The following is a 20,145-nucleotide window of genomic DNA, read 5'->3' as shown; positions in this document are numbered from 1 at the left end:
AATATTACCTCAGGTTAAGAACTTTGCTTCAGGATCAGAACCTAAATTGCGCAGTGGCGGCGTGGCGGCAGTGGGAGGCCCCATTAGCTAAAGTGGTGCTTCAGGTTAAGAACAGTTTCAGGTTAAGAACGGACCTCTGGAACGAATTAAGTACGTAGCCAGAGGTATCACTGTAAAACACCAGACATTAAAAACTTCCTGATACAGGGCTGCCTTCGGATGTCTTCTAAAAGTTGTGTAGTTCTTTTTTTCCTTGTCATCTGATGGGAAAGCGTTCCACAGGGCAGGCACCACTACAAAGAAGGCCCTCTGCCTGGTTCCCTGTAACTTCACTTTGTGTAGTGAGGGAGCTGCCAGAAAGCCCTCAGAGCTGGACCTCAGTGTCTGGGCTGAATGATGGAGGTGGAGACACTCCTTTGGGTTTACAGGGTTGAGGCCATTTATGGCTTTAAATGTCAGGACCAACATTTTGAACTGAGCTTGGATACATACAGAGATCCAATGTAGATCTTTCAGGGCTAGTGTCCCAGAGGCCACTCCCAGTCACCTGTTTGGCAGCCGCATTCTGGATTAGTTGTCGTTTCCAAGTCACCTTCAAAGGTAGCCTCACATAGAGTGCATTGCAGTAGTCCAAGTGGGAGATAACTAGAGTGCACAGACAGGTAGGGTTTCAGCCAGCATACCAGATGGAGCTGGTAGATAGCTGCTCTGGACACAGAATTGACCTGTGCTTCCATGGACAACCGTGAGCTCAAGATGACTCCCAGGCTGCACACCTGGTCCTTTAGGGGCACAGTTACCCCATTTAGGACCAGGGAGTCCCCCCCCACTTGCCCGCCCCATGTCCCCCAGAAACAGTACTTCTATCTTGTTGGGATTCAACCTCAATTGGTGAGCCAGTGTGATATAGTGGTTAAGAGCGGTAGACTCATAATCTGGGGAACCGGGTTCGCATCTCCACTCCTCCACATGCAGCTGCTGGGTGACCTTGGGCTAGTCACACTTCTCTGAAGTCTCTCAGCCCCACTCACCTCACAGTGTGTTTGTTGTGGGGGAAGAAGGGAAAGGAGAATGTTAGCCGCTTTGAGACTCCTTCTGGTAGTGATAAAGAGGGATATCAAATCCAAACTCCTCCTCTTCTTCTTCTTCTTCTTCTTCTTCTTCTTCTTCTTCTTCACAACCAGCCATCCTCCAACTGCCTCTAGACACTCACAAGGGACATTCACCGCCTTCGTTGGTTCTGATTTAAACAAGAGGTAGAGATGGCTATCCTCTGGATATTGGTGAACACCCAGCCCAAACCCCCCTGATGACTGCCCGGGACTTTCTCCTCTTCCCTCCAGAATGCACATCTTGGCTGTTTTGGCGTCCTCCTTCTACAGTCTCCCTTCCCAGGACACGTCCTCCCTCTCAGGAACATAGATGCAAATAGATCAATGTGGCAGCTGAAAATTAGCATAGATCATAAAAGGGCTTTAGTTTCTTTTTAAGCACGCAAATGCTACCCTTCTTTCCATAACTGCAGTTTTGTTGTCTCTGTGTATGAAATAATAAGTGACTGTCTTTAAAACTGGCAGCAGCCTGCTTGTTTTACTTTAATATAGACAGGAACTACAATTTGAACTTGCATCCCTTTGAAAGACCTTGTAATATGTATTCTGTAAGTGGATAATGACAGTGTGTGTATGTAGTTGTGTTTTTGTTTAAAAAAATTGCTGTCCTGTATCTAAAACTCTCAGTACCTTACTGTTGCTTATCTGAACAGCTATTCTGCTCCATTGTGTGTTTACTTCCTACAGTACCGTTTCAGTACAGACTAGTCCATCTTCTGTCCAAGACTGCTTCCCCGTAAGTTCTGTTCTAAGTATGAATGAACTTCAAGGGGCTCTGAGAAGGATCCCTACAAATGGATCCAACCCCAAATATTTGCATTACCTTTTGGCTGACTTTGAAGCAGACCACAATAGCCTCATTCCTAGGCAACCATAATGATGCTACATGTATTACAGATTCCTTCGTCAGTGTGGATACCTATGGACAGACGCCCAGCCATTTCCTTCAAACTGTTGCACTTTCCCAAGGTTATATGTGAACATCTCCTGTGCTTGGATGTCCTATGGGTCTTTAGGGTGACTTAGATTGAATGGCAGCTGCCTATCTAAAAGTATAAGGCTTCATTGAGAGTTGCCGGGCTGACATCAGATTACCCAACTAAACATGAATTCAGTTCATATGATAATAATGTCTGCAGGTCCGTAGGTACGTCTGCTCACCTCTTTCTCCTGAACCACCCCATCAGTGGAGTCAGAAAAGGTGCCATCAAGAAACAAAGGAGGAGACAACTATGCTTGATTCTGTGAACCGGATTCTCCCCTTGCCCTGTCTCCTACTTCCAGTTCTGAAAGTGCCCAGCTTTAAATTGCAAACTGGATGGACAGGCTCTCTATTTCATTCAAAACAGTTGTAGTCCTAAGAGCTTCCAGAAGGGAGCTGCTGCAGGAAGAACAAGTGTGAGGGGTGACTCTTCATGCAAGAGATGTTTCAAGAAGACGACCTGCGAAGGAAGAGTCATTCTCTGATGGCCAGCAGGAGAGGGTTGGTTTCACCTGTGTTGCTACACTCTCCAGTCCTAGCAGCCTTTATAAGGGAGTTGCCTAATGGATATTTTGACTTGACAATTAATAAGCTATATGCTTACTTAAATGTCTCTATATATTTGTTGATTGTGTGCTATATTGCAGTGATATCATACGTCTTATTATTGTTGATATTACTTTAGACTTTGATTTTTCTGTGAAGTGCTTTGATGACAGTTTTTACCATGGAAAATTTGGTATAGAAATAAACTGACAATGACTATGCTTATGTATTTTTAGCATTTTCTTTTGGTCAGTTAGGAACTTTTTGTGGAGAAAAGCAATATATAAATCTAAGAAACCCAAGCCTTGTCAGGCATTTTTGAAAGGCACAGGCATCATGCTACAAAAAAATGGCAGCCCTTGAGGGACCATGTACCAAGGGAACACCACACCACCACCACCACCACCACCACCACCATCATCATCATCATTATTATTTATTATTATTATTATTATTATTATTCTGCCCTTCATCCACAGATCTCAGGGGGCTTCACAACATAAATTTCCAATATAAAACCACAAAATGCATAATAAAAATAAGAACAACAACAAACCAATAATCTCCCCCTCCCACGACATATTTGAAAACACAAGCTGGAAAGAGCGATGGGAAATTCCAGCTTTCACTCATCCCCTCACTCGGAAACAGGCTACATTTCCATTTGGAAAGCGTCTCGCTAGTTTTAAAATAATGGTCATTATTCATCTGAAAAAGAAGGAAAGCCCAAAGATGCATTTAGTCAAAATAATACATTGGAGGAGGAAAAGCTTGAAGAGGAATATCCTTAACCAGCTCATTTGCAACCCAACAAAATCAAACGGTAGGGGGAAAATCCTCAGTAGATTTGTACAGCACAGCAATAGCCTTTATGCTTGGAAATTTATGGGCCATGGACAGTTTATAAGAAACGATGTAGTTCATCAGTGAGCCAAACTGATGGAACACATGGGAGCGTTCGGCAGAGGAAGTTGAGTTTTGGAATAATACTTACTTTGATAGAGTTGTTTTGTTAGCTAAGTAAAACAGTAGGGAAGCCTATGGCCACTTAGGCTTCAAACATAAATATATATTTATAAGTCACCCAGCTGCTTAATTGAGATCCCTAATGTTTTCACAAAGTATATCTTATCCAAAAAACAATAAAACCAGAAAACAGAAGCGGCGGCCAAGACCTGCTCCAGGCTGAAGTTCGATTAATCAGTCAGCGGTTGCTAGGAAGTAACAGAATGTGACTTAAAGACCAGATTTGGATCAGGGCATGGAGCTCAACAGACAGTCTAATTTTGGAAGCTCTTGAGAAGGAAACTTCACGGACACTGGAGCGTCTGGGTTAAAAGGTTGATTAAACACAAATTAGTATGGTAAATTTAATTTCAAGCTGATGTCGTAAGCAGTATGGTATTCTCCTGGATTGGGAGTGGATGGGCAGGGCATAGAAAATAAAGAAGTAAATTGCCTGGGATCCAAAGGGTGCCTGGTGGGCATCTGCTCGGAGGCTCTGAAGGTTTCAGCTTCTGACTGGAGCTAAGTATGGTGCCCCAGAGGGTACGGTTGCTTTCAGCATCATTTGTGATGTTTGTGTGCTGTGCTTGGCTGGATAATTTTCCCAGTCTGCCATTTTTGAAAGAAATTCATTTTCAGTTCTGACAAAAGAAACAGAATCCGTTCCAAGTCAAATGTTTGAGTACATATGACTTGTAGCAGTGACCTCAAAGTGTAGATCTGGACACAAAAGGTTTGTTGCCAGAATATTAGCAATGGCCTGTACAGCAGAAAGGAGCTAATGTCTGGCTCGTGTTCTATCTGTTTTTGAGGGATGAATGGGAATTACATAAGACCTGAAGTAACAAAATGTGAGAAAAGTGAAAGCAAAGCTGACTAAACGTCACAAGGATTGTGCAGAAACTGACTAAAAATCACAAGTAAAATCCAGGTATTTCAATTAAATTAATTAAATTTCAATTTAATGTGGAAATACCCAAACCCGACTCATGAATGTGAAGCCTGCTATTTGTACCACTCCAAGTTGCAGTGAATAGGAGAGGACTCTTACATTTTGAAGATAATATTTGTCTCAGGGTAAGTGTACGTTTTGTAATGAATGAAATGATTTAAAAAAAAAATGTCAGGAAAGTGAATCCTATGAAGCATCATTTAGTAGCTCATTTTCATGTTGAATGGTTAGACTTGCCTCATCCCTGTTGCTTTGTTTGAATTCTGAACTTTTCTTGTTTCACTGTAAAATAAACTTTAATTCAATTCTTCATTTAAAATAAATTATGAAAGCCATTTACTCTTCACAAGCAGGAAAGAGACATCTTGGGGACTTTTCCAAATCTCCGCTTTGTTTACAAAGAGGGGGAAATACAATTTCCCTGGATGCTTCCAAACCTTCTCACATGGAGGTTAAACAGGAGGCGGCTCATTAAATTTGAGCAGAGAACTGGAAAATGAGATTTCACACTCCTGGGATGGGGGAGCTGGCATGTTTGGGGTTTCACAAAATCTTTTAAAGATATTTGGCAAGTTGCGTGCATGGTTCATGAAATATTGTGGGGCTTAAGTGAAAATATTATTGCAAGTCCTCTCCAACTGGAGTTAATTGGGTTTATCTACTCAATCAAAGGGTAGATTTCATGATAGGAAGCTCACAGGTTTTCAATTAGGCATAGGCCCTTAATCAGTAAAGATTTGCTGCCAAACCATGCACTGTTTAGAGAACAGGAACAGAAAAACACCATAAGTCAGTAGGATCCATGATAGAACTAGCACGTGCTCAGCAATTGCTTTAAAACAGGGGGAAATACAGGTAGTTACCTTCCTCACAGGTAGCTAGGTAATGGAGGTGAGAGAAAAGGCCTGCCAATTGCACCCACTTTCCCTACTTGGTGCTGACCTTTAAAGCCCTAAACAGCCTCGGTCCAGTATACCTGAAGGAGCGTCTCCACCCCCATCATTCAGCCCAGACACTGAGGTCCAGCACCAAGGGCCTTCTGGCGGTTCCCTCACTGCGAGAAGCCAAGTTACAGGGAACCAGGCAGAGGGCCTTCTCGGTAGTGGCGCCCGCCCTGTGGAATGCCCTCCCACCAGATATCAAAGAGAACAACAACTACCAGACTTTTAGAAGACATCTGAAGGCACCCCTGTTTAGGGAAGCTTTTAATGTTTAATAGGTGTTGTATTTTAGTGTTCTGTTGGAAGCCGCCCAGAGTGGCTGGGGAAACCCAGCCAGATGGGTGGGGTAATAATAATAATAATAATAATAATAATAATAATAATAATAATAATAATAATAATAATTTTGAGGCTTATGATTTATGTGGAAATTTTTCAATTTGGTTGTGTACTTTTTGATGTTTTGTTATGTTTGTAGTTATGTCATTGTTTTATATGTTGCATCTGGAAAGGAGGCATACAAATAAATGATTATCTTCTATGGCCGCTGGCTGAAAAATCATTTGAACCAAACTGAAATTGTAATAAACACAACCAAAAAAACTGCTTTTCCAGGAGAAGAGGGTTTGAAACCAGAAATGTAACATATGCAGCTTTTAAAATGGTGAATCAAATGTAAATATTTAATAGATGAATTATTGGGCCCTGCAGTGAGGATGTTTACAACACCTTGAATAGCTCTGATCACTATATGCTTTCAATGTTAATTCACAACATGCATTTGTCACAGATCTGCTGTATACAGATGCCAGGCCATTTTCTCCCATAATATCTCCCCAGTGGCCTTGACCCTGCAGAAAATGGCCTGGAACATATATCTATGTGCTCAACTTGATGTCTCTTATAGGGTTGCCATATTTCATACACTGAAAATCCGAACAGAAAAGTTGTTGTGCTTTTTTGGGTGGACACTGCCGCTGGCTGCAGTATTCCGGATGTGTTCGAGAAATTCCAGACGTATGGCCACCCTGTCTCTTATCTTGTCCTCTTTCATTAGGAAGAAGAATGCCCCTACATACATGTGCTTTTTCTTTCACGTAGGAAATAATGGATTTTGTGGACTGTGGTTGTAATCTCTACCGGCTAAGAAAAGTTCATGCCCATTTTAGCACACCACTGAATTCACACAGGTTTTTTGAAACTTCTACAAAGTATGAATGAAAGAATGAATGGGACGCGGGTGGCGCTGTGGTCTAAACCACTGAACCCAGGGCTTGCCGATCAAAAGGTCGGCGGTTCGAATCCCTGTGACGGGGTGAGCTCCCGTTGCTCTGTTCCAGCTCCTGCCAACCTAGCAGTTTGAAAGCACCCAAAAAAGTGCAAGTAGATTAATAGGTACCGCTCCGGCGGGTAGGTAAACAGTGTTTCCATGCGCTGCTCTGGTGTCGGTGTTCTGTTGCACCAGAAGCGGCTTAGTCATGCTGGCCACATGACCTGGAAAAACCGTCTGCCTAAGCGGACAAACACCGGCTCCCTCGGCCTGTAAAGCGAGATGGTCTTAACTGTCAGGGGTCTCTTTACCTTTACATAGTATGAACTGGAGCAGAATAATCAGTGACCAGGCCTAGAAGAAGAAGAAGAGTTTGGATTTGATATCCTGCTTTATCACTACCCGAAGGAGTCTCAAAGTGGCTAACATTCTCCTTTCCCTTCCTCCCCCACAACAAACACTCTGTGGGGTGAGTGGGGCTGAGAGACTTCAGAGAAGTGTGACTAGCCCAAGGTCACCCAGCAGCTGCATGTGGAGGAGCGGAGACGCGAACCTGGTTCCCCAGATTACGAATCTACCGCTCTTAACCACTACACCACACTGGCTCCTCAGCAGATGTAGAAGTTAAGGTTAAGCTCAACACTTCTGTGGATTTCTACAGGCCCAGTGGAATCCTGTTGCTTACCTATTTGAAGGCATGGTCATCTGACAGGTAATCAGTAGCAGATGGCATGGTGGGGTGGAGATGCTTAACACTCCCAACAGCCAGTGTCATAATGTGGTTTGCCAGTGCAAGGGTTGGGGGGAATGCGCACCCACTGGGGCCGATGCACCCCTTGGCAGGCAAATCCCCCCGATGCCCGCAGAGAGGAGTGCCAGGCGGTGCTGTTCTGCCTGCCTCCCTCTGTCTGAGCCTGCTCACCGTCCCAGGAATGTGAGGAGTCAGCAAGCGCTGGCCAGCTGGCCATTCAGCAAGGGGGCCAGGGATGTGGCAGGAAGACCAGGGACCCAAACAGCAGCAACTCAGCTGGTGGTAGGCCAGTAAGTGTATCCGCCCAACCACGATGTCTGCTACTATGGATAACGTGAAAAGGCATGGTATGAAATGCGGGCTGTGCAAGTTGCTTTTGCTCTGGAGCATGAATAAATCGTATGGTTCATAGAGAGGGGGGAATGAATGGTGAAATGGGAGCATGCACAGACTAAAGGTCAAAGAGCGAGTTGGCAGTAAATCACACCTTTAAAAGTTGGAGTTAACTCTTTCTTAGCAGAAATACAATTTTCACAGATCTGGCTGAGTGTCAGGTCCAATGAGTACAGCAGCTCACATCTAGTATGAATCAGTTACCGAGACTGAAAGTCTCTGCTGCCCCACAGCTCCCCCCCCTTCCAGGGCTTTCCCCAAGCAATCAGAGACTGACCCTGCATGCAGCCTGTTGCAGCTCTCTGTGTTTCAGCCCTGCTCTTCTGGTTCTGGGAGGCCGGGGAGGAGAGGGGATTGTAGCAGCAGGAGGGGGAGATAACCATGACTCTTCACCAGCCTGACTTATCTCTGCTTCTTGATTTTGAAGGTGACCCGGAAACTACAACTAACCCAGAATGCGGCAGCTAGACTGGTGACTGGAAGTGGCTGCCGGGGCCACATAACACCGGTCCTGAGAGATCTGCATTGGCTCCCAATACGTTTCCAAGCAGAATTCAAAGTGACCTTTAAAGCCCTAAACGGCCTCAGCCCTGTATACCTGAAGGAGCGTCTCCACCCCCATCGTTCTGCCCGGACACTGAGACCCAGCGCCGAGGGCCTTCTGGCAGTTCCCTCATTGCGAGAAGCCAAGTTACAGGGAACCAGGCAGAGGGCCTTCTCGATAGTGGTGCCTGCCCTGTGGAACGCCCTCCCTTCAGATGTGAAGGAAATAAGCAGCTATCCTATCTTTAAAAGACATCTGAAGGCAGCCCTGTTTAGGGAAGTTTTTAATATTTAATGCTGTATTGCTTTTAACACTCAGTTGGAAGCCACCCAGAGTGGCTGGGGAAACTCAGCCAGATGGGTGGGGTATAAATAAATTATTATTATTATTATTATTATTATTATTATTATTATTATTATTATTATTATTATTTCCCTCCTCCCATTTCTGCCTCTAATTCTGGACTTCTCTCTGCCACCGACTCTCCCAGCTCACTAAGCCTTGTTACATCTTCAGCTTCCAACACCTGCCCTTCCCCGTCTTCTCCTTGTGGCCGCTTCTCGTTGTTCTCCCGCCACTCCCCAGGCTCTGAACCTTCTTCCCTTGGTGGTTTCCCAGCTAGTTCCTCCCACTATTCCTCTGCATCCAACCAGCCCAGGACACTAACCACCCCCTGCATAGTCCTTTCACGCTGTCTGAATATGCGCCTGTGCACAGGACTGGCTTGGGACATTTTGTTTGCCACTTGAGCCTAAACAGAAAATGGTGCCCCCCCTTCTCCTCATCTGCCATCCACTGAAGCACCCTGCTGCTCCCACCGAAGCTGCCTCCTTCTGGACCCATGGAAGCTGCCCCGTGGGGAGAAAAAAGGAGGCTAGGGAGGAGCAGGCAGCAGAGGTGGTGAAGCAGCAGGCAGTTCTCCCAACTGTCCCCCAATCTGACGCCTGAGGCAGCAGGCTCGCTGTGCCTCGTGGGTGGGCCAGCTCTGCTTGCGGATCTTTGCTGGAAGGACTTTGGGAAATCTTTAAGGACCTTTTAGGGATGGGGGGAGAAATCTATTAAGAAACAGGAACTGAGAGACAAAGGAGCACATGGGAGAGGTATACTGAATATCACCTCCTCCTGCCCCATACTTGTGTCTGTGACATTTACATATGAGAGTGCTGGAGGTGAAATAGTTAAACAGGTTACCCAATCAGAACCCAGGGGGGTGGAGTCAGAGGGACTATAAAACCAGCTCTGGGAGGGGCGAAGGGGGGAGTTCGTTGGGAGTTGGGTGGTTGGTTGGAGTGGGAGTGAATTGGGATAGAGTCTGTGGGCAGGTTGAGTGAGTGTTGCGAAATAAGCTGAGTCAGGAACAGTTAGGCGCTAGGAAGACAAGTAAATATCTGAGAGGTGGTTTAATGAGTGAGAGCAGGTAGCAGAAGTTATAGGTCTGGATAGGCACCCCATGACTGTAATTGACTGAGACCGTTTATGAAACCACACGCTTGTTAAACTGCAATAAATAAACAGAAGTTTATGTCCCAATTTAACCCTGGCTGGATTCAGTATTTTCCCAGGTAGGGCCTGGGTGGTGGCAGTGAGAAATAAAGTGGTGGCACAGGGATCAATAGACGGTGAAACGTCCAGGGACCCTGTGGGATCGCCAACAGTGTCCACCTAAAGTTGTTCTCTCTCTCTCTTTCAGCATATGTCATGAGTTGATGCTCTAATAGCAGTAAGAGGGATTTCCAGATGAAGCAGCACCACTTAGAGCTGCTTCTGGTGTCGTAAAGGAGGAGCGCTAAGTAGGAAACACCATGAGCATGGCACGTACTTAGTCTCATATGACATTGTGCATTTTTGTTTCATTGTGATCATGTGCCAGGAAACTCCCGGCCAACTGCAGTTTCCCAGCACAGTGAAGCATATGCATGTTTCAATTGCCACACATGATTATTCCGTTTCCACTCTCCCCCGCCCACCCCAACCCCCAGCAAGTAGTGATATTCATGTAGATAACTTGTCACATTTGTAGTGGCCCTTAGGAGAGAAGCAACCAAGCAAATCTGTTTGATCAGACCTTTCCCACTCATTATGTAGACTGCTATCTGCATTAAAGCTTTTAACCATTACGTACACCACAGAGCTAAAGCTATTGTTAACTTAGGTGATGGATTACAATTGAGAATGTTAATGTTACCTAAAGGAACACTTTTAATGTATGTTGCTGTAAAATAAACAAGGTCATCAAAATTAAATGGGATGTCAATGGTCTACGAAGATCACAAAGTAAACAAAAGTTCTTAAAATAAGCATGAAACCTGAATACCCCTGAGATTGTCGTGTATCAAAGACATTTGTTTATATGAAGTAAAGAGAAAATTACTTACTGGTAATGTTGTTTGTCATAAGTCTACATCTAGGCCCATCAGACTGCAAAAATCCATCATGATGAACAATGCTGTGTCTACTTCTAAGAGGAGGCAGGGAGAATGTGAAAGTGACTCATTACATTCAATTTTTTTAAAAAATATATAATATTATGGGCTTGTAGCTTATTCACTGGCAAGTCCAAACAATTGCCATTTAGTTCTACTGTAAAATAATCAATAATCCACTTTAATGCTTTCCAATAACATGTCAGATAAGTCCAAATGAGGCTCATTGGGCAAAAGCATATTGACAACAAGTTTGTCAGCTATAAACAAATTATTTTAAAGGCCATGCTGTCATTACATTTCTTTATTCTAATTTTTAAAATGTTTGCAGGGAGGCAGAAAGAAAAAGCCAATGGGTGCATTTTTTTAATAGGACACAGTGGCGTAGCGTGGGTTGTCAGCACCCGGGGCAAGGCAAGTAATTTGCGCCCCCTAACCCGTGGATTTGCTCCCCCTAACCCTAACCCCCAAATGTTGCGCCCGGTACGGCCGGCGCCCCCTGCACCCCCCACGCTACGCCACTGATAGGACAAGATTCAGATATCGCTCCCAGAACATACCCAAAGGTTCACACATCTTGCACCATATTTATTTGACTCCTGGGTCTATGGGTACTAAGATAATGGGGTGGCTATCTTCAACTGAGTTTTATGCAGAGTAGACCTGTTGAAATTAATGGGCCCAACTTAATCATGCTAATTAACTTTAATAGGTCTACTCTGAGAAAAGTTAGTTGAGTACCACCCAATGTATTTAAAGCGTTTCCCCTCTCCAGAACATGGTCAGTTTGCTTAGAACAGCCTCTTGAACATGATGCCCTGAAGATGTCCAACTCCCATTAGCTGAAGTTGCCATAGGGATGATGGGCGTTGTAGTGCAAAACATCTGGAGGGCACCAGGTTAGGGATGGCTTGTTTAGAATGTGTTTCTCAGGTACTGAAGAATGAGATAGGCCTACTGGAGTATGTGGACGTGAACCAGAAGACTAATGTAAAGATTATACAGTGGTACCTCGCAAGACGGAAAACCCGCTAGACGAAAGGGTTTTCCGTTTTGGAGGCGCTTCGCAAGACGAATTTCCCTATGGGCTTGCTTCGCAAGATGACAGCCCATAGGGAAATATCCGGGACAGCGGGGAAGCGCAGCGCATCTTCCCCACTGTCCTTGGACCTCCTCCGAAGCCGGGCGGTGGGGCGGGAACACCTCCTCCCGCCGCCGGGCTTTGGAACGATGCTCCGAAGCCGGGCGGCGGGGCGGGAACACCTGCCCCCGCCGCCGGGCTTTGGAACGATGCTCCGAAGCCGGGCGGCAGGGAGGGAACACCTGCCCCCGCCGCCCGGCTTTGGAACGATGCTCCGAAGCCGGGCGGCGGGGAGGGAACACCTTCTGAAGGCGGGCAGGGGGCGAAAGTCTTTGCTCCCCCCTGCCTGCCTGTCCCGGAGGGTTTTGAAGGCAGGCGGGGGGGGGGGAGCAAAGACTTTCGCCCCCCGCCCGCCTTCAGAAGAGGTCCAGGACCTCTTCTGAAGTCTGGCAGGGGGCAAAAGTCTTTGTCCCCCCTGCCTGCCTTCCCAGGGGCTTTTAAATCGCCCCGGACAGCCGAGAAGTCCTCCGCTGTCCCGGGGCGATTTTAAAATGCCGCCCGCCAGCATTTTAAGATCGCCCGGACAGCGGAGAAGTCCTCCGCTGTCCCGGGTTTTTTAAAATGCTGGGGGTGGGAAGAAAAGCCCTTGTCCCCCCCCCAGCCTTCAGAAGAGGTCCGGGGACAGACTGTCCCTGGACCTGGTCTGAAGGTGGTTTCCCTAGGAACGCATAAATTGATTTTCAATGCATTCCTATGGGAAACCGTGCATCGCAAGACAAAAAACATTCGTCTTGCGAGGCACCACTGTAATTTTTGGTAACAACCTTCAAATAGCCTTCAGAAGATGCCTCAGTGCCTGTGTTGGGACTCTGCCATCAAGGGCAACATTAGGCATGTACCTCCCAAAAAGGCTGCTTCACACCCCTTAATGTCAGCCATCCATGCATACCTTGGCAAGAGGTTTGTGGATTGACTGCACTAGTTGTTTCCTCTAGGAAAAATGAACATTTGGTTTCCTAACCCATATGTTCTGGGGGGTGGGTTGGTATTATTTTTTAGCTGACCAAAAAAAAAGTGTAGCGACTGTTCCTACACTGAAACCCAAGGAAAACCCAAGATAACTCAGTACAGGATGAAGTAAAAGCTAGAATGTGAAACGGCTTAGTGCTTTTACTATTCCCGATTAAGTTATATCCAGTTAATGTGTGTGTTTTCCCTCCTGAAATTTTACACATGCATGGCTACATTCCAAAATATATCAATAAGAGTTCAGAACACAAATGCCAGTTTTCTCTTTTGTAAATCTGCTCCTTTTACATTGTGATATGTTCCATGTGGTCATTCATTATAATTGCAACAGAAGTGGGATAAGTATGTTTTTTTGCACAAAACAAAACAAAAAAAGGAGAGGGGCATGGGGAGGTCACCCATGGAGGTGATGAAATTGACCCATGGGAAGAAGGGGGTATTTAATCTCCCATTGCTGATAGGTTAAGTGTATCTTAGAGTTGGACAAGGAGCCAGCCATGAAGGGAGGTTTTCTGTTCAAGATAAATGAGTTCCCTTCCTTCAGGAGGCCATTCCCTTGGCTACCTGATTTCTTTATGACATCCTGGCAGCCACTCCAGTTTGTCTCTCACTGTGAGACAGTCAGCACCACACTCCTAGCACTGCAGGAAAAATAAACTCATCCAAACCAAGTAAAACACTTGGAAAAACATTGTCATGAATTGTGGTTCACTTGAAAGTTATGCATAAAGGGTGTTTTTTTTTTAATGTGGTAGGGAAGGCAAACCATGTGGAGACAGGCACTTCTTTATTCAAGTTCCTTTGAGCTTCTTCGAAGGATGATGGCTTGGAAAAGGCACATGAATGCGGAGGCTGAAATGAAAGGGAACAAAATCAGTTGAGTGCAAGCTATGTTAATTTGACCACAGATCACTTGACCTTGTCCAGAGAAATGCTTAGACGGGACTGTGCACACATGAGGTTCCCTCCAGAAATCAGATTCTCGGGCAGAAAGTGTGCAGGATGTGAAAATGTAACTGTCACTTTCTTTGGTTCCACTTTGGTAATCTTCATAAGGCCAAAAATAACTCCACCCACTCAAGAGTAGAGCTGGGTTCTTCTTCATCATGCAGGGAGGATGGTGTTGATGCCTTTGAGAAGTGGGCATGCAGGTCCAGCTGTCCGCACACCCCAAATTCTGGGACTTTGGTTTCCAGTGTGGTGTAGTGGTTAAGAGTGGACTCGTAATCTGGTGAACCAGGTTCGATTCCCCGCTCCTCCACATACAGCTGCTGGGTGACCTTGGGCTAGTCACACTTCTCTGAAGTCTCTCAGCCCCACTCACCTCACAGAGTGTTTGTTGTGGGGGAGGAAGGGAAAAGGAATTGTTAGCCGCTTTGAGACTCCTTAAAGGGTAGTGAAAGGCGGGATATCAAGTCCAAACTCTTCTTCTTCTTCTCTTCTTCCTCAGTGGTCAACTTATAAGATGTGACTGGCAGTTTAGAGAAGAAACTGTGCTGGTAATAGTGATGAGGATAGTCATTTTTCAAAGACACGTCTAGGGACTTACAGAACAACCTAGGACAGGGAAGACTTAAGGCTTTGCATCTATGAGCTGTGTGTGAAATCTTCACAACCCACTGCCTGCACTCCAAACCAATTCCTGAAATGTTTTAGGATTGTTAAATGGATCCTGGGCCTGACCTAGCTGAACCTACTGTTGTGCCCCTCATTGCACCATCTCATCACTAGTGCCCCAAACACCTTCTCTATGCTCTTCACATTGCCTAGACCTGCCTCTCTTTGGCCACACCTATTATATTCGGCTGTTGGACATAGAATCATAGAATCATAGAATCATAGAATCATAGAATCATAGAATCATAGAATCATAGAATCATAGAATCATAGAATCATAGAATCATAGAATCATAGAATCATAGAATCATAGAATCATAGAATTGGAAGAGACCACAAGGGCCATCGAGTCCAACCCCCTGCCAAGCAGGAAACACCATCAGAGCACTCCTGACATATGGTTGTCAAGCCTCTGCTTAAAGACCTCCAAAGTAGGAGACTCCACCACACTCCTTGGCAGCAAATTCCACTGTCAAACAGCTCTTACTGTCAGGAAGTTCTTCCTAATGTTTAGGTGGAATCTTCTTTCTTGTAGTTTGGATCCATTGCTCCGTGTCCGCTTCTCTGGAGCAGCAGAAAACAACCTTTCTCCCTCCTCTATGTGACATCCTTTTATATATTTGAACATGGCTATCATATCACCCCTTAACCTCCTCTTCTCCAGGCTAAACATGCCCAGCTCCCTTAGCCGTTCCTCATAAGGCATCGTTTCCAGGCCTTTGACCATTTTGGTTGCCCTCCTCTGGACACGTTCCAGTTTGTCAGTGTCCTTCTTGAACTGTGGTGCCCAGAACTGGACACAGTACTCCAGGTGAGGTCTGACCAGAGCAGAATACAGTGGCACTATTACATGAATTGAGAAAGCTAGAGGCAGTGTTGAAATGGAGCTGGGAGCGATGCCAAAGCTCTGGAACTCCATCCTCAGGGAACTTGCCATCTCTTTCATGGTTTTGTGCCATGTGGCAAAGGGATTTCATTACCAACCTTCCTCCTTGTCTTTTAGGGACATTTTAACAGTGAAGTTTGATCGGTTGGTGTTTCTATATTACCACTATTTTAAGTCGGGGTAGCCAACATGATGCCCTCCAGAATTTTGGACCACAATTCCCTGCAGCTGGCTGAGGCTGATGGGAATTATAGTCTACCCCTATTGTCATAGAATCATAGAATTTAAGGTTTTTTTCCTCTCTTTTTCTTTATTGCTGTGAAATGTATGTTTCGTTCTGCTGCTTCTGGCATTTAACTCTGACTTCAATCATTTTCTTTATTTTCTTTTTTAAAAAGTATTTAACACCTACTGTTTTTAGACTATTAGCTACCTTGGCAAGCTATACATGCTTTAAATAATATAAACAAAGTCTGTCTTAGCTCATCTTAAGGGTTTTGATGTATATGGCATCTGCTAAGGGATAGCAAAATTTCCAGCAATACATAATCCTAGTGCTTTGGTTTGGTGTCCTTGCTCAGCTGAAGAAAAGGCAGGCCTCTTTACCAAATCTGGAAAGGCAACGGATTCTGTACTGAACACAGTTGCCAGCTGCCCAGTCATGTTGCATCTTCTTCCTTTCTTAGCAGCTGGAAGAGAAGAAAACATGCATTGATGTCCTTCCCAAACCTGCAATACAGATATAAAAGGATATAATGTGACGGATTAAATTTGATATAAGCAAACATAAAATGCTTCAAAGTTTTTGCTGTTTGAACGTCATTTGCTCACTTGTCCTGCAGACTTTATACTGGTGGTTGACTAAGGTTGCCCCAAAAGTTGTTGAGCTATTTAAAACACGAACGCCAAAAGAATGTGATTTTTCAATTGACTTGCCTAAGATCCAGGACAAAGCACTGCCTTCTGGACATACTTCCTGGACGTATGGCAGCCCTAGGTTTATAATGGTTCCTTTTACAGGTGTATTTCACTGGCTACGAAAAGGCCATAATCCCAAAAACACAACTGCTCCAAAAAGTTTCAAAAATTGAAGAGTTGTCCAGACTAGTTATTGATAAAAGAAAAGAAAAGAACGTCATGTCGAAAGCCACAGAATGATGTCCTCTTTGGTTCTGGACCAAATGTGATGACATATTTCCATAACAACTGTTTGTTTATTAATTAAGATGTTTGTTAACATTCACAACTGGTTAAAAAGATATTAAAGCATGAACCCTAAAAGACTTTGCGCAACTACCCTGAGCTGATCCTACTCCTTTCCTTCTTTCTTTCTTTCTTTCCTTCCTTCCTTCTTGCTCTCATAAAGTGTGTACCTGTTAAAGATTGCACTAAAATGGATAAAGCAAAAAATACACTTTGGTGAAATATGGAAAACACAAGCATGACATACTCTACAAAGATGAACCCTTCAATTGCTATGCAGTAGAGCTTCTATTCATTGAATATGCAAATAAATAATAATAAAATACGCAAAAAGTCTTAAATGAGCAACAAGAATATAAGTAAAAGAGGGCTCTGCTCTATGAGAGTGAGATTGAAAATATGACAGGAAATATTAAGCTGGAATGTATTTCTCTTCAGCTTTCTGTGGTAAAAAAAATAAGGCAAAGAGAAGTCGTTCAAGAGGATTTCTTGACCACTCTTGGTTGCAATATGTTTTCTGTTGGGAAAATGTTGAGTTAGGAAATGTCATCTTAGCCACCAATGGGATACTATAACAAACTTTTCTTTCTTCTTGCATGCTGTCATGGAATCAGCTCTTGTTTCCAACAGTAAAGTTCCTTTCTCCATACCATTGGTGTGAATTATCTTCTACAACAGAAGGACCCAGGTTATGCATGCAGCATGTGGGAACATGACAAATGTCATATGCTGCTGATTTAAGCCACAGATGACTGGAAGATACATGCAATTCTACTGGCAGCTGGATTAACCCTGATACAATCATCTTTCAGTGAATCAGAAGATCCTTTGGAAAATACATCAATGACCAAGAATTGTAATTACAGATAGGTAGCCGTGTTGGTCTGCCATAGTCAAAATAAAAAAATTCCTTCCAGTAGCACCTTAAAGACCAACTAAGGTAGTTCTTGGTATGAGCTTTCGTGTGCATGCACACGAAAGCTCATACCAAGAACTAACTTAGTTGGTCTTTAAGGTGCTACTGGAAGGAATTTTTTTATTTCAAGAATTGTAAATCTCTCTGACTGATATTAAGAAGGCCTTTCTGGAGAGTGTAGGTTTTAATTTGGGCACCATAGCTCAATAAGCTTGTGTGTTATTCACATTATGTGCTGATGGTTTTTGCCAATCATCTGTAGAACTGCCTCCTTCGACTTCTCTGGCGTAGAGAGAGGGGTGGGGGTGGGGAATGGTTGTATTTCAGTAGCAGAGAAGTGATGTTGTGTTAATTAGTGATACCAGACTCAAAGGTGTTAAGAGGCAGAACTATAATCCTGGCTCTCATTAACTGTTTCATTCTGAATCTTTACCTGAATTTGTATATTTAATCAAGAATCTTGCTTTGTAATTGCTCCATAAAAATCCCTGTAAAACTATTCAAAGGGAATTTTTCTACACGGCGAATAAAACATTCAAACCCTTCAAGTGCAATGAACATTCTCCTATTAAACACACTCTGTATCCCCTGACTATTGAATATTGTTAGGAATGGTCTATTGTGGGGGAATCCTGCAAACCAAACCAAGCAAGTCCCTGCTACATTTTAGGCATGCAGCCTTATCATTTGCAGGTTTAAGTAGAATGGAGGCTTACTCCCAAGCAAGCCTGCACAGGAGTGCAGTCTCAATGCGATGCTAAAGCAGGAATCCTAAACCTGCTTACTACAGAGGAGATCCCATAAAACAGAGAGGGGCTGACTTCAGAGTACAACTTGCAGCTTTGGATATTATTGTCTCCATGGCCACTGGTCCCATCACCTCCTGGCAAATAGAAGGTGAAGAAATGGAGGCAGTGAGAGATTTTACTTTCTTGGGCTCCATGATCACTGTAGATGGTGACAGCAGCCACGAAATTAAAAGACGCCTGCTTCTTGGGAGAAAAGCAATGACAAACCTAGACAGCATCTTAAAAAGCAGAGACATCACCTTGCTGACAAAGGTCCGTATAGTTAAAGCTATGGTTTCCCCAGTAGAGATGTATGGAAGTGAGAGCTGGACCATAAAGAAGGCTGATCGCTGAAGAATGGATGCTTTTGAATTATGGTGCTGGAGGAGACTCTTGAGAGTCCCATGGACTGCAAGAAGATCAAACCTATCCATTCTGAAGGAAATCAACCCTGAGTGCTCACTGGAAGGACAGATCCTGAAGCTGAGGCTCCAATACTTTGGCTACCTCATGAGAAGAGAAGACTCCCAAGGAAAAGACCCTGATGTTGGGAAAGATGGAGGGCACAAGGAGAAGGGGACAACAGAGGACGAGATGGTTGGATAGTGTTCTTGAAGCTACCAGCATGAGTTTGACCAAACTGCGGGAGGCAGTGGAAGACAGGAGTGCCTGGCGTGCTCTGGTCCATGGGGTCACGAAGAGTCGGACACAACTAAACGACTAAACAACAACAACAACAAGAGAGATCTGCAATGGGCAGAGATCCTGCACTAAATAACTCATGCTCATAATCTCTGATGATATCCCAGGCACTACCCAATAAATGCCCATGCAACAACCCTGTTCTCAGGTGGAGCCTCATCTGGTGAAGGTTGAGGGAAGACTGCGGTTGGTGGGACAGCTCTCCATTTGCTGTGATGGACCAGCCTCTTTACTTAGACAGCAATCCAACAGTCCCTGGAAAGGTGCCTCAGGGACCACTGGATTGCAGTCTAAGTAACAAAGTTACTTTGGCCTTTTTTCACCCCAACTTTTGAGTTTCTCTTTCTTTTCCTTTGCCAGATTCCATTTCTTTCCACATATCACCCTCCTCCCCTCCATGACGACGTTGACCAGACATAACCCAGATGGCAGACAGCAGAGGAAAAACCCTCTCCATCACTTGACTTCATGCACCCATTTAAAGATAAAACACAGGAACAATCCAGCTAAAAATAATCATTCCTTGTTATTTTTTTCATTCTTCAGGGGAGAGAAAAAAGATAAGCCTGCAGTCCTTAACACTCTTACTCATTAGTTAAGAGAAACTCCCAATTAAGGCTGACATTCTACGCAGACTTGCTCAGAGGTACATTCTAGTTAAATCAATGGGACTTATTTCCAAGTTAATAAGTTTAGAATCGGACTGTAAAAGAATTTAGAGTTGCAGCTGATATATTTCATGAACAGCAGAAATAAAATCAATGCAGAGTTTCTAGTTTCAATGTTCCTGTAAGCAACTTCAGGCTTTCTTAAAAATCAGGGCCATTTCTCTCATTACAGCAAAGCTGCTTGTGATTCACAAAAGTATAAATGAGCCAAAGGAATCTGATATTTAAATATATACACATCCAATAGATAAACAGTCCAAATCCATCTTGATTAATCTTTTATAAAGGCATACCTATCTAATTATTAACAATATCGTCTATTTTTGTTTCCATTCT

General features: G+C 44.2%; 2 long non-coding RNA genes across 2 annotated transcripts in view; both read left to right on the top strand.

Moving 5' to 3' along the window:
* Positions 1 to 20,145, top strand: part of LOC310703225 — a 95,471-nt gene that overhangs the window by 37,868 nt on the left and 37,458 nt on the right. The gene's annotated exons all lie outside the window — the stretch shown is intronic.
* On the top strand, positions 2,373 to 14,224 carry LOC310703243. The gene is made up of 3 exons (XR_014524033.1): positions 2,373 to 4,576; positions 10,187 to 10,307; positions 13,785 to 14,224. It is a non-coding gene; the product is annotated as an uncharacterized lncRNA (long non-coding RNA).

The sequence above is a fragment of the Podarcis liolepis genome (assembly GCF_965112155.1).
Source record: "Podarcis liolepis genome assembly, chromosome: 3".
Lineage (NCBI taxonomy): Eukaryota > Metazoa > Chordata > Lepidosauria > Squamata > Lacertidae > Podarcis > Podarcis liolepis.
Note: the sequence above shows the minus strand (reverse complement) of the source record. Positions and strands in the feature narration are given on the sequence as shown.